A 10,408-nucleotide genomic window follows, 5' to 3' on the forward strand; every position below is an offset into this window, starting at 1 on the left:
AAGGGGGATTAGTGAGGAAGTGCATCGAAGAGCCAGGCATAGCACGGTGAGGCTGAACCACGTGGGGTTGCTACTATCTGACTGTTTAGACCTACAAAAATGGCAATTTCATGCCATTTAATCTACTAGATGTTCAATTCAAGGCGGTGGTGATTAGGGGCCCCCAACCTTCTTTTTCCCCTGGGGCCACAGACGGGGGCTGTGTGGCAAGGGGGCCGAGAGAAGGCAGTGGGCGGGTGGTCAATATCGGGGTGATTCTCTGCTGCTCGGAACGCCAGCAAACCGCGGAGTCCAGGCCAGGGCAGAAGCGAAGGCCGGTGGGAGCCAGGGCAGGAGGGCTGGGATGCCCGGCCTCGGGAGGAGGGGGCATGGGCCCCGGACGGTGCCACCAAGTGGAGCAGCGTGCACAGCCCCAGGTTGCCTGGCGCTGAAGCAGCAGGCCCGAGTTGCCAGCTCAGCGGTTTTCCCCAACCAGAAGCGCCCCCCCTCTCTTTCTGAAACTAATGATTTTCTAAAAATGGATTCCCTCCCCTCCCCCAGCTGCAATTAATCTAGCGAACACGAAGTGGCCGCTGCAGGAGGCCCTTGGTGAGTTCGGACCAATGCAAGTGCTTTGGCTAATCAGGAACGATTCATAGCTGGGGGTGAGGGGTGGGCGAGGGTGCCTGGCCTGGGTGCCAGGCTGGGCTCACTCTGGGGTCTATTTAGTGCCCACTAGAGCCACAGAGACGAGGAGAGCTGGGGCCGTCTTTCTAGGGAGCCTGTATGATGGGACTTCCTTGGGATTTGAGAGCCGCAGGATCTCAGACCCCAGCTCCGAGGTCATCCCATAGACACACGTACCCCAGGCCGGACATTTCATTCTCAGACATTTCATCCATAGCTATGTGGCCCCCATTTCCCAGCCTCCCTTGCAGTTTGTTTGGGGCCATGTGACTAGCTCCGGCCGATGGGCTGCAAGCGGAGGGGCCTCGTAAAGAACTGGTGAGAGGTGATCCAGCTCTCCCTCTCTCCCTCTGCCGCAGGGAACTGGAAGATGGAGGCATGAGATGAGAACAGCCTGGATCCCTGAATCGCTGCCCTGGAAAGCCACTGGGCTTGCAGCAGGCTGTGTGAATGTACAGCTTTATGGTGCCACGGACGGAGATTGGGTGATTTGCCATCCTGATGAACCCATGACCTGTTCCACCCACCCAGACACTCGACCCAATCTGTCTTGCTTTCTTCTTTTTGTGGAGATTGGTCTTGTATCTCCAGCGGGACTGGAGCTCCTTGAGGTCAGGCACCAGCTCGCCTACTTAACATTTTTTTTTTTGTTTTGTTTTGTTTTTTTCGCATACTTACTTGAATCACATCTTTCATCACACCAAGCCCAGCTCTGGGCTCCTAGTAGGTGCTTAGTAATTACCTGCTGTGGTTGACACGAACTGAGGGGCCTCCCCCAGTGGTGTCCCTGGAGGGACTGCTGGTTGCCCTCTAAGGGCACAGTCTCCCCATGTGGTCCAAGGCTACATGGAAATACCCCTTTGCTGGAGCTTCACCTCCTAAAAGCCACTGGCAGCCCCTCTCACCTTCCTCCTCAAACCCCACCCAACTCCCCGGGCACAAGAGACAGTTTCAGCCCAGGCCAGTGTCAGTGGAGACCCGGCCAAGACCATGCCTCCTGGGCCTCCTCACTCAGCCAAGGAGAGAGAAATTTCCAGAGCAGAGCCCTGGCTCAGCTGAACACATCAGATAGCATTCCCAGCACATAGCTCCTCTTTTTTTTTTTTTTTTAATTATTTTTAAAATTTATTTATTTATTTTATTTCTGGCTGCATCGGGTCTTCGTTGCTGTGTGCGGGTTTTCTCTAGTTGCGGCGAGCGAGGGCCACTCCTTGTTGTGGTGCATGGGCCTCTCATTACAGTGGCTTCTCTTGTTGTGGAGCACAGGCTCTAGGTGCCTTGCGGGCTCAGTAGTTGTGGCTCATGGGCTCTAGAGCGCAGGCTCAGTAGTTGTGGTGCACGGGCCCAGTTGCTCTGCGGCACGTGGGATCTTCCCGGACTGGGGCTCGAACCCGTGTCCCCTGCATTGGCAGGCGGATTCTTAACCACTGCGCCACCAGGGAAGCCCCATAGCTCCTCTTATCCTGCTTTGCTTTTCTCCATAGCACTGGTCGGCATTATTTGTACTGTATTATATACATGTTTAGCATTTTATTATAACCTGTTTATTGATTTGGTTATTGTCTGACTCCCCTAGTAGATGGGAAGCGCTAGTCACTGCCATATCCCCAGTATCTAGGACAGTGCCTGGGACATAGTAGGCTCTTGACAAATATTCCTTGGATGAATCAGTGTTGAATGACTACTCAACTTTCCAACTGAAATAAATGCATTCAAGTTTCAGATGAATTTAGTTTTCCCCCAAGAAAAGTAGGTTTGTACTTGTTTTATAATATTTGTGAAAAGAAAGAGTGCATTCTTATATTTTTTCCCCCAAAAGGTATGTGCAAAACTTTGCCTCTTGGGGTGATGGTAAGAGCTGCCACCGCAATCATAATAATAACAGCAGCCTGTGTTTATTGAAGGCAAAGTTTGTGCCAGGCACTCTGAGCAAGGCACTTGGTGTTGTCTCTAAGGTAAGGGTTGTCATTAGCCCATTTTACAGGTGAGGAAATGGAGGCCCAGGGAGGAGTAGGGCAGGAGCCCAGGTCTGCCTAATTCCACAGCTCTTGTTCTGAGTCCTGAGCCCCCATGGGAGGCTGCAGCTGCGAAAGAGCAGTTTTTCTGGTCTCTTTCTTCGAGGTTAAGATACATCCTGAGGCCCAGGTTCTGTTGAGGCAGCTCAAGACTCCAGGGGTATCTCTGCCAGGAGACTTGCCCTGTGGTTGGGCTGTCCTGTCCCATCAGGGTCTGGAATCTTTGCTGTGTCCAGGCCTCATGTCACCAGCACCAGATCTTCTAATGGCACACTGCAGCCTGAGAAATTACAGTGCCCAGGAGACTTGTCCCAGAGACCCTGCCCAGGGTAATTCCAGAGCAGGAGAGAATGCTGGGCATAACAAGAAAGACAGGGTCAGGCTGCCAGTCTTAGGTAATGGAATGGTGTGCCATGGGCATGGGGAATGGAGAATTTTATTTTATTTATGCAGCTTTTTCCCCAAACTTCAAAAAATACTGGAAAACACAAAAGTAAAAATTATCCTCAATCTCAACGTTTAAAATTATGCCTTCCAATGCCACTCCCCAGAAATGATCATGATCACAGGAGGCTTTGATTCATCCCCTTCTGAACCTGGTCTCTGCTTCTGCCTATGCACATACACAATTTTCATGAATGGAATCAAGTTATGCATATTGGCCTGCAACCTGCTTCTGTCACTTAATGATACATCACAGACATTTCTGTAGATCATTCATTTTCCTGCTGGTCTAGTATTGGAGCTGAACTTAAAGGATGCTCGTATTCATTTAAAAGATATACCACTTGATACTGAACAGGAGCGAAGCTGTGGAGCAACTGGAGCTCTCTCGTGAGGATGGTGGGCGTATCAATTAGTTTAACCATTTTTGGAAAACTGCTTGTCAGTATCTACTGAAGCTAATCATACTCACATCAGAAATGCAGATGTCCATTCACCAAAACGCCTGAGCCTTCTGAATATTAGAATATTCATTGCAGCACTGTTCGAATAGCCATAAACTGGAAACAACTCAAATGTCCATCAAACGTAGAATGGATTTTTTTTAAAATGTGGTTTATTTATACAGTGGATGTCGTACAGCATGGGAAGGAAAGAACTACAACTGCACACAACGAGAGAGTGAAAGTCACAGGCGCAGTGCTGAACTGAGGAAGCCAGACACACAAAACCCACACAAGTATGATTCCATTTGTATAAAGTTCCATGTCAGGCAAAATGGGTCTACGGTGTTAGATGTCAGGAAAGGGCATGAGAGGAACTTCTGGGGGCTGACGATGCTGTTTCTTAATCAACTGGCTCTCTACATGGAAATTCATTGAGCTGTACACTTACGATTTGTGCACTTTTCTGTATGTATTATACTTCAGTTAGAGTCTATTTTCTAAAAAGAGGATCAATGGCATGCAATCCCTTCCCCCTGAATCAGTCCTGTTTCCCCTAGGTTTGTCCCTTTCTCTCTCTCTTCCAGGACCTAAGGAGCGCACACAGCAGGTGTGGCATGTCCTCATTGGTCCTGTAGGGCAGGGAGAGAATGAGCTGGACATTCGAGCTGTGGGATCCCTGGGACCCGGTGGCCAGCCTCGGGGGGCCACTCGGGCTGCACTGCCCCCCAGGCTTGCTCCGGTGGGTGGTGGGCAGCAGGGGGAGGAGAATGAGGAGAAGGGAGAGTGGTGGGAGGAGGTAAAGCGGCTCCTGTCCTCATGACTGTTTAGGGTTCTGACAAAGAGCCTTGTGGCTGGGCAGCTGCATGAGTGGTGGAATTTCTGGGGTCCTAGGTACTATCAGAACAATGATAACTACTACTACAACTATTATTACAAATAGTAACTAATATTTCTTGAACACTTACAAAGCGCCAGGCGCTATGCTAAGTGTTTTATATACATCCCTCCTCTTAATCCTTTTAGCATGTAGTTAATTGTGTTCCACATACGTATTGGAAGCTCACATATGTACAGTAAGCCCCCTGCCTACAATATCCCACCAGCCCCTGCTTAATTTTGATTGTCTAGTTGTTTGTTTAAGGACCTGCTCTGTGCCAGACTCTATTGAGCCCTGAGGTGTACAAATTGGCATGATACCCTCTCTGCAGTGTCTGAGCGGGTTAGTAATTGGGTGCTTATCCAAACCAATGTTCAGTGTTTTATTTCACATTCTAGGGTGCTCCAAATAGGTAAATTGTTAAATAAAATTTCATTTGTTTTGTTGTTCAGCAAAACTTAGCAAGCTAGGTTCACTAAAAATTAGACTAAATTAAGAAAAAGGGAAAATAACTTTAAAAATTATCTTTAGTTCCACAATCACATTGAACCTGCTGACATCTTAGCACATCCCTTTTAGACTTTTTAAAAAATACATTCTTATGTGCCTACCATAGTAGTAGGTGCTCGAAGAAAAGTTGTTAAATTGTTATAAAAATGACACTATAATATTGTTTTGTAAACTGTACCGTCCTCCAGACACTTAATAATCTAATGAGATCATGTTCCAGGTCCGTGAATGCACAGCTACTTCTGATGTTTTTTTTCATCATCAGGGAGTGGAATGGTGTGTGTGGATGTAATTTTTTTCCATGTATTTGGGGGACATTTTCATTTCTTTTGTGAATTTCTTTATATCTTTTGCCTATTTTTTCTCTTGATTTGTTATTCTTTGTGACCATTTATTTTTAAGGAATTAAAAACTTTTTTCAAGTTCATGCACAAAATCTTAAAAGTCAAAGGTAATTGAAAGCCTTACAATGAAATACAGCAGTCCTCTGCCCTTTCTTTCTTCCCCTGAGTTTCCCAGAAATAACCTTTTCAACTCCTCCAGCTGTTTCTTTTGGTATTTATCACCATATCTCTTTTTTTCTTTAGTATTTAAACATATTTTATTGGTTTAAAATGTGGTAAAAGTAATATATATTCATTATCAAATATTCAAAAGCTACAAAAGTGTGTTAAGAGAAAATGTTAAACCATTCTCAATTTCTTCAGTGCTACTGTTCAGGGGTAATTTATATTACAGCTGTGATTATATCACCATATTTCTAAATAATATTCTGATATTTCTTTTTTTTTTTGATGTTTTAACAGTTTATTTTGAAGGTCATTTTAAAAACAAAGTCAAAGACAATCTGAGAAAAAACTGCACAGAATACACTCATTAAATAAGTATGTGATTAAATCAATAAGGGAGATATGTCTTCTTCTGCAACTCCAAAATAAGTTCTGCTGTCCTGATGATTCTTATACTTCCAAAATGGGGGGGGGGGAATCATGGCAATTAAAGTTGCCTCTTAATCATGTAAATCTACAGTGGAAACCAAATTTTTCTGTTCTTCCCAATAAGTCAGTTTCGATCTTCAAACTGTGCCTTGTTTTTTAAAAGATAGGATGCTAGAAATTCAATGGGATTTGGTGGTCTTTCCTTTGCAAGCACAGCAAGTCCTTGTAATAAGATAGGCACAACTGTCTGATCCAGATAGGCACAAGTTGGCAAAGACTGGAGATCCACTTTCTGTTTTGATGACTTTTCTGCATTAATTTTCTCATTTTCTACTATCCTCTCGACGTTGTCTGTGAGACCGTACTCAGAGTGGGGATTTTCTGCAACCTGCGTCTGTCCCTCCAGCATCTGCTCTGGTTCCATGGTGGACCCTGCAAGTCACAGTCCCCGGATACCAGTCTGGGCGCGGAGCACCCTGAGCAGTAGAGGAACAGGGTGGGACAGTCCACGACCGGGCGCCCGCATCAGGTCCGGAAGCTCCGCCGTACTCCCAAGAGCCACTTCCGCCGTAAGTCTGATATTTCTTAATGCATTAATTTTAAATATTATTGGTTAACTTTCTATTAACTTTCTAGTTAGGGGTCGCTGTCTTGAATCTTCATACTACTTCCCTTCTCATCAATAGTCAATACTTACACTGTTGGAACTGTGCCAATCTTGTTCACTGCGGAGCCATGGAGTGTGCTCTGATCGCATTTCTTTCCTTACACAACTCTGGTATTCCTGGAGTTAAGACTTGCCTAGGTTCTTTTCATTGCCTTAGAGTTCATTGTAGTTTGCTTCCCATACACTTCAGGCACTTCTCAATATACTTCAAGCACTTCTTGACTTTCCCTTAAGGTCAAACCTATCAGACAATTTGTCAGTTCAATGTTTTTCCTACTCAAGTATCCATCCTTCTGCTCCTTCTGGACGGGTTGCCTCATGGACCTTATTGATGCACAGCAGTCACCCTGAAGCATCCCTCCACCCCTTTGTTGGCTTGGGTCTCTTGTTCCCTGGATCCCATGAGTTCATCTTCCTTGGTTTAGTCCATCATTTTGGTGCCAATTATCTTTTTTTTTTTTTTTTTGCGGTACGCGGACCTCTCACTGTTGTGGCGTCTCCCATTGCGGAGCACAGGCTCCGGATGCGCAGGCTCAGCGGCCATGGCTCACGGGCCCAGCCACTCCGCGGCATGTGGGATCTTCCCGGACCGGGACACGAACCCGTGTCCCCTGCATCGGCAGGCGGACTCTCAACCACTGCGCCACCAGGGAAGCCCTGTTTGTTGGGTTTTTTGTTTGTTTTTGGCCGTACTGCACGGCTTGCGGGATCTTAGTTCCCTGACCAGGGATCGAACCCACGCCCTTGGCAGTGAAAGCGTGGGCTCCTAAACACTGGACCGCCAGGGAATTCCCTGGAAGTTTCTGGATATCAAATCGTTTTCTTTTCCCTGCCAGTACCTCAACTTAGGCACTCCTGGCCCCCGGCCTGAGTAATTCGGAGGCCTCCTAGCCATCCTCCCTGTACCCATGCTTGTCGCCCTGCTGATTGATACTCCTGGTTATGGCAGAGGGCATTCTGTAAACCCAGATCTGAGTTTTGTTTGTAAAAGCCATGCACTTTCACGTTTCCACACTTTCCCACAGACTCTTGGCTGGGAATGTCTTTCCCCCCTTCTCTAGCTGATGAACTCTTTTCTTTCAATGTCCAGCTCAAATATCTCCTCCTCCAAGAAGCCTTCCAGTCTCTTCTGTTAGCATGAGCCAGATTCTGCAGCACTTTATATGACACTTTCTTATAACCCCCATCCTTACCTGCCTTGGGCCAGATCCTAACACCAGCTAGCTAAACCACAGGTCACCTTCCCTCCGCTCCTACATCTGCACACTCCCTGGGGAGAAAAGCCCTACTGTATTCAACACGGACTGTGTGCCACGCCCTCTGCTGAGAATTTTCCATACATGATACAATTACAAACTGAACTCAAAGCCCTTCAGCAACACCCTTCTGTGCCTGTGTGCACTTTTATTTTTATTTATTTATTTATTTTTTGCGGTACGCGGGCCTCTCACTGTTGTGGCCTCTCCCGTTGCGGAGCACAGGCTCCGGACACGCAGGCTCAGCGGCCATGGCTCACGGGCCCAGCCGCTCCGCGGCATGTGGGATCTTCCCGGACCGGGGCACGAATCCGTGTACCCTGCATTGGCAGGCGGGCTCTCAACCACTGCGCCACCAGGGAAGCCCGTGTGTGCACCTTTGACAGTCTGGGCGGGAGTGGGATAAGCCAAGACTGGGAGGTGGGGGAATGCGAGCAAGAGGACGTCTGTTATTGATTTGCCTGTATGCCACCTGGGCTCTCTACCTGGCTTGGGAAATTCTTTGAGAGACTAAAGAGCAAGACACTTGCTTTCCCAGCTTCCCTAGTGGCCAAGTATAGGCACGTGACCTGGGATTGGCCAATCAGATGCCCCTGCTCTGGTGTTGGAGTCAGAGTGCGGGAACAGAGGCGCAGGAGGCAGGAGAGTGATTCTAGGGGTGGGCAGTGGCCACATCCCATTTCTGGGGAGCAGCAGCATTCGTGGGGCGAACAGCACAGGCCAGCGTTTGGTGTCCAGTGCAGACGTCAGTGGGGAGAGGAGAGTGATCTGGAGCTCCGGGGCTGGGGTGAGGGTGGCCAGTGGGATCTCAAGAGGCAGCTCTGTGGTGGGGTTTTGCCAGCCCTCCCTGCTATGGAGAAGTTCTCTGGCCCACTGTTGATTCTGTGGGACTCCTACCAGGACCCTGTGAGGACTTTTCTTTTGTGTTTAACTCAGCTAGAATGATCTTCTGTAGTTTGCAACTCCAAAGGCTGACCATAGATAGAGGCCGGGAGGGGCATAGGACATGGTTGGCTGCAAAGCCATCCCACTGGGACAGGAGAGCTGGGAATCTCTGCCCCTCCTGACACTGATGATGGCCATGGCACGCTCCCCACCTGGGTGGTCACTAGGGTCCTAAGCAAGCAGAGGCCACTCAGCAGGGGCAGAGTCATAAGGTTACGGAAGCCCTTAGGAAAGCCCCAGGAGGACCCAGCCTTGAAATAGAAATGTCCTAGGCAGTGTCCCTCCAATCATGACAGCCATGCAGTTTTAAAGCCAGGGCTACCCTTCAGAGCAGCCAGGGGCTGGGCACCCATGGTCAGGAGGCCTGGGTTCTTATCTTGCTGTAATTAACTCTCTGTGTGGCTTGGGTAAGTCACTCCTGTTCTCTGGGCCTCACCCAGAAGCCTGGGATATGGACAGATAACCGAGAGGTCTCTCCTAGTACTCGTGCTTCCAGTATGAGCACCCACAGCCTCTGGGGCCTCCTCTCCCCTCCTGCCCCCTGCCCCACCCGCTGAACTCCCATGAACTCCCTGACAGCAGGTCCCTGCCATACACACAGTAGGTGCTCTAAAAGTGTGGGTTGACAGCACCAGGGAAGGGCCAGCTCTGCTGGGGTGTGGGTGGGTTGCTGGGGTCCTTGGCGACGCTCAAGGATCTTTCCCTGGGAACTCAAGCTCTGCCTCTCTGTGGTCTTTCTGGAGGAGGAAGGGGACGAGGGGGAGGGAGAAGGGGGTGTGTCAGGCCCAGCAGTGGCCCTGAGGCAGCCTCAGCAGACACTTTCTGGGAAGCCGCCCCAAGAGCCTAGCCCTGCGCAGGCCGAGGAGGCCCTGTCTCCAGCCCGTTTCCCTTGAACTGGAGCCAGGCAGTCCTCACGCATTACTCATTGGCGGGGCGGCCCTGGCCCAGGGCCAAGGCAAACAGGCCTCCAGCCTGCCTGGGGGCTGGTCAGCTCAGGCTTGGGTGGGGAGGCAGGCGCCCACGCCTGGCCCCTGCTGTGGCCAGCTCGCCTATGTCCCCCTGCCAGCCCAACCCCGGCTTGGTCCAGGGGTCAGGCTCTGGACCAGCCTCCACCTGGGTTGGGCCTGGCTGTCCCTGTGGAGCTGGTGCTGCTGAGGGCCTTCCTCCCTCCCTCCAGAGGGAGTCCTTGGTAAGTAACTCCCTCTCTACCAAGGGAGAAGCCATGACTCCTACCTGTGTGGCCAATGCAGAGGCTTTACCCAGTGCCTGCCACTGACCAGCCCCTGGGACAGCAGAGGAGGAGGGAGCAAAGGCCTCTCTCCTCCCCGAGTTCCAGGCCTGCATCTCAGGATAGGGACATCTACAGGGATGAGAGGGCATGCCCATCAAATATTATGCATTAGAAGGAGTGTAGGAAAGGGGCAGGCTAAGAAGACTTCCTGGAGGATGTAGGGCCTGAAAAGGCCTTGAAAAATGGGGAAGGTTTGGATAACCTTGATGGAGGAAGAGAGGAGAGGCTGTGCACTTGGTGGGGGTCTCTGGATGTGATGAGCCTGAAGATTGGGGCAGAGGTAGAGGGTCGGTGTAGGAGGAAAAGGGTAGCTATGTGAGAAGCATAAGGCCAGGAACTAGTGGTCCTGGGCA

General features: G+C 49.6%; 1 pseudogene across 1 annotated transcript; it reads right to left on the bottom strand.

The window, feature by feature from the left end:
- Positions 1-5,746: 5,746 nt before the first annotated feature.
- LOC114899021 lies at positions 5,747-6,388 on the bottom strand (annotated as a pseudogene). The gene has a single exon (XR_003794498.1). The product of XR_003794498.1 is annotated as a protein dpy-30 homolog pseudogene (transcript).
- Between the last annotated feature and the right edge of the window lie 4,020 nt (positions 6,389-10,408).

Source organism: Monodon monoceros, unplaced genomic scaffold, assembly GCF_005190385.1.
Source record: "Monodon monoceros isolate NGI ecotype Baffin Bay Population unplaced genomic scaffold, NGI_Narwhal_1 Super_Scaffold_1, whole genome shotgun sequence".
Lineage (NCBI taxonomy): Eukaryota > Metazoa > Chordata > Mammalia > Artiodactyla > Monodontidae > Monodon > Monodon monoceros.